We start from the raw sequence: 4974 nt of genomic DNA, 5'->3' as shown, positions 1-4974 counted from the left end.
CTGTTGGATCATAGTCTGGTGTTGTGAGACTTCTTACTGTGCTAATTGGCTGCCAGATCTTTCTACATGAACAAAAGTGACCCGCACCTTAAGGGTACTTCATTGGCTAAGGAATGTTTTGGAATGTCCCGAGACACTATATTACCGTGTACAGTTCTGGTCACCCTATTATAGAAAGAATATTATTTAACTAGGAAGAGTGCAGAAGAGATATACTAGATGCTACCGGCACTTGATGGTTTGAGTTACAAGGGGAGGCTGGATAGACTGGGACTTTTTTCTCTGGAGCATAGAAGGCTAAGAGGTGATCTTATAGAGGTCTATCAAATAATGAGGAGTATAGATCAGCTAGATAGTCAATATCTTTTCCCAAAGGTAGGGGAGTCTAAAACTAGAGGGCACAGGTTTAAGGTGAGAGGGAAGAGATACAAAAGAGTCCAGAGGGGCATTTTTTTCATACAGAGGGTGGTGAGTGTCTGGAACAAGCTGCCAGAGGCAGTAGTAGAGGCAGGTTCAATTTTGTCTTTTAAAAAGCGTTTAGACAGTTACATGGGTAAGATGGGTAAAGAGGGATATGGGCCAAATGTGGGCAATTAGGACTAGCTTAAGGGTTTGAAAAAAAAGGGTGGCATGGACAAGTTGGGCCGAAGGGCCTGTTTCCATGCTGTAAACCTCTATGACTCTATGAACTGCAAGTTCTTTCTTCGTTATTGAAGTTACTCAATATGTAGCGTGTTTCCCAGTCAAATTCCAGAAACACTCACCATGCTGTCAAATTACTTTCTGAAGTTTGGTAGTAACAGCCCCCATGTCTGCATAAGTTACCTTAAAGACCAAAGTGAGGCAGATTTAGATCTTAATGGCATAAAAATGCATTAAAAGTCTAAAATATAGAAAGATTTGAGAAGGATTGGATTTTTGCTTGGTGAATTCAAATCTTTTGCAATGTATTTTCCTTAGCTTGATTACTTTTGTTGCTCTTGCTACAAAGTAACAAGTTGCGTTAATGTTGTGATTGTCCCTTTAAGGGCCACACAGCAGAGTAAGGGTCACATGGCCTGTGCGACCAATCGGGACTCATGAGTATGGAATTGCCCCAAAGTGAGAAAGGCTCTTTGACTAAAATACACTTTGGAAGCTAGCTGCAGGCATTAGGCTGTTGTACAACTCTTATTAATAAATATCTTTTTGTGTTTACTAATGAAGTTTCTCGACACCCTATGTGTGACTGCAACACTATGGTCTGAACTCTACCACCTCCCCTTCCCCGGAATCAGCACGGGAGAATTTCCCAGTACGGAAATCTCCGTTTTCCTCAGGCGGGATTTTATGATCTCACCCGAGCGAGATTGTAAAGTCCCACTCTACATTCTGCACCTTCTCCTTTCCTTCTCCCCTATGTACTTTATGAACGGTATGCTTTGTCTGTACAGCACGCAAGAAACAACACTTTCACTGTATATCAATACATGTGACAATAATAAATCAAATCAAATCAAGTTTGTGAAAGTGCATCTTTACTGTGTTATTTTGGAGATTGCTGAAAATTTGCCAAGAATTTTGGTCGTTATCACTAACTGAAAAAGCTGTGTAGTATCTGACTTAATTTTGTATGATATATCGTACACAAGCTTTCCATAATCTGTGCACTGCTTCACCTTGTCCACATAAATATGTTTATCTATGGACAGTCACGCGCGTAGTTTATGTTTCACACACATTGGGTGGGATTTTCCAGCCGCGCCCGTCCCAAAACCAGAAAATCCCATCCGAGGTCGATGGACCTTTGCATGGTCCGCCCCCACCCGCTGGCTACAATTCCGGTGGCGGGCGGGCGGGATGGGAAAACTCCCCCCACTGTCTTGGGACCGTTTGTATCCAGGCTTACATGGTTAAATTAGGAGATGGTTGGCATCTGGAATGAACAGATGTCAGTCACCAATATTCATAGAATCCCTACAGTGCAGAAGGAGGCCATTCAGCCCATCGAGTCTACATCGACAACATTCCTACCCAGGCCCTATCCCCGTAACTCCACATATTTACCCTGCTAATCCCCCTGACACTAAGGGGCAATTTAGCATGGCCAATCCATCTAACATAGTTCTCGTGTGAGCCCTGTGCTAGCATTAACATTTAAAGTGTTAGCAGTCTCCATATGCAGAAACAGTACAGTGAGATGTATGTTAGCTCTGCAGCATTCATCGTGAATGAACAGGAAGTTTTTACTAGCACATGCAATAAAGTGAAAAGATTTTTAAAAAAATATTATTTTATGTTATATTTTTATTCCCTTTTCTACAAAATGAAAAGATATTTTACACGTTCAAGGAAAATAAAATCAGCAGCAAATTTTTTTCCTGTGCCATATCTGAGAAGACTGGGCGGCACAGTGGTTAGCACTGCTCCCTCACAGCGCCAGAGACCTGGGTTCGATTCCGGCCTCAGGTCACTGTCTGTGTGGAGTTTGCACATTCTCCCCGTGTCTGCGTGGGTTTTCTCCGGGTGCTCCGGTTTCCTCCTGGAGTCCAAAGATGTGTGGGTTAAGTTGATTGGCCATGCTAAATTACCACTTAGTGTCAGGGGGATTAGCAGGGTAAATATGTGGGGTTACGGGGATAGGGCCTGGGTGGGATTGTTGTCGGTGCAGGCTTTATGGGCTGAATGGCCTCCTTCTGCACTGTATGGATTCTATGGTTCTAAGCAGTTTCTTGTCAGTCATCTTCTTAATTCTATGCATGTGTGACCCTCAAGCAAGATTTTTTAATTCATTCGTGGGACATGGGCATCGCTGGCTGGTCAGCATTTATTGCCCTTCCCTAGTTGCTCTTGGAGGGCAGTTGAGCATCAACCACATTGCTGTGGCTCTGGAGTCACATGTAGGCCAGACCAGGTAAGGACGGCAGATTTCCTTCCCTAAAGGACATTAGTGAACCAAATGGGTTTTTCTAACAATCGACAATGGTTTCATGGTCATCAGTAGATTCTTAATTCCAGATTTTTTTAATTGAATTTAAATTCCACCATCTGCCGTGGTGGGATTCGAACCCAGGTCCCCAGAACATTAGCTGAGTTTCTGGATTAATAGTCTAGCAATAATACCACTAGGCCATTGCCTCCCCCCAAGTATGCTGCACACTGCTGTTACTTGAACATTTGCAGTTTAAAATAGAACCACAGAAAAGTTACAGCACCGGAAGAGGCCATTCAGCCTGTCATATCTGCGCCAATCGAAAAAAAAATACAGCCACCTATTCTAATCCTACCTTCCTGCACTCAGTCTGTAGCCTGGCAGGTTACAGCACTTTAGGTGCAGGTCCAGATACATTTCAAACGAGTTGAGGTTCTCTGCCTCCACCACCAAAAAAGGTAGTGAACTCCCTCTGGAAGAAGAAGTTTCTCCTCATGTCCCCATACGGCCCGGTGGCACAGTGGTTAGCCCTGCTGCTTCACAGCGCCAGGGACCTGGGTTTGATTCCTGGTTTGGGTCACTATCTGTGTGGAATTTGCACTTTCTCCCCGTGTCTGCGTGAGTTTCCTCGGGCGCTCCAGTTTCCTGCCACAGTCCAAAAGATGTGCTGGTTAGGTGCTTTGGCCATGCTAAATTCTTCCTCAGTGTACCCGAACAGGCACCAGAGTGTGGCGAATGGGGGTTTTCACAGAAACTTCATGGTGGTGTTAATGTAAGCCTACTTGTGACTAATAAATAAACTTTAACTAATCCTTCTACCAATCACCTTAAATCTATGCCCTCTGGTAAATGTCCACTCTCTGAGGGGAACAAGGTTTCCATGTCTACTCCATCTATCCCTCATAATCTTGTATGCCTCAATCAGGTTGCCTCCCACAGTCTCCTCAGTTCCAAGGGGAACAACCCAGTCTGTCCAATCTTTCCTCAAAGCTACAATTTTCAAGCCATGGGAACATTCTTGTAACTCTCCTCCATACTTTCTCCTGAGCAGTCATGCCCTTCTTGCAATGGGGTAACCAGAAATGTACACAAAATTCCAGCAATGGCCTAACCAGCATTTTATACATTTCCAGCATTATATCCTGTTTTTGTGTTCTGTAGCTTGTCCAGTGAAGGAAAGCGTTCCATTGGCCTTCTTTATTACCTTATCCACCTGTCCTGCCACCTTCAGGGACCTGTGGGCATGTACTCCAAGGTCTCTCACTTCCTCTACCTCTCCCACTATCCTTCCATGTTCAAATATTTAAAACTTGAATGAATGAATGTTTACATTCAGTCTTGTGTGGCAATGAAACCTAAAACTAGTTCAAATAATCTATCTCCAAAACTCATCCATAGGCCGAAATCATCTGGTCACATTCCGACCGGCAGGATCTTCCGGTCCCACCAACGGTGAACCGCCCCCGCCCCCCTCCCCCCAGCTGCAGGGAATCCCGCCCATAATCTTTGATCTTGGCCTTAATCAGGTCTTAAGAAAGTTTTTATTTTAATTTCAGAGGGCACTTAATGGACAGATCGTTAAATCTTTCTTGCTGGGAGTTTGGTTCGTACCAGGGGTGGTGGGGGGTGATCAGGAGGAGGGGGGCGGGGGGGGGGGGGTTGCGATGCATTCCTGCCCTGCCGATCATTCATGTGGCTTGTTTGTTTGTTTGTTCTGCAACCGATGGGCGGCACGGTGGCACAATGGTTAGCACAGCGCCAGGGACCCGGATTTAGGACTGATTTGAGGAGGAACCTCTTCATCCAAGGGATTGTGAATCTGTGGAATTCCCTGTCCAGTGAAGCAGTTGAGGCGACCTCATTGAATGTTTTTAAGGCAAGGATAGATAAGTTTTTGAACAGTAAAGGAATTAAGGGTTGTGGTGAGCGGGCGGGTTAGTGGAGCTGAGTCCACGAAAAGATCAGCCATGATTTTATTGAGTGGTGGAGCAGGCTCGAGGGGCCAGATGGCCTACTCTTGCTCCTAGTTCTTATGTTCTTATGTAACATGCAATTTCTGTCCA

Source organism: Mustelus asterias, chromosome 11 (assembly GCF_964213995.1).
Source record: "Mustelus asterias chromosome 11, sMusAst1.hap1.1, whole genome shotgun sequence".
In the NCBI taxonomy this organism is placed as follows: Eukaryota; Metazoa; Chordata; class Chondrichthyes; order Carcharhiniformes; family Triakidae; genus Mustelus; species Mustelus asterias.
Note: the sequence above shows the minus strand (reverse complement) of the source record.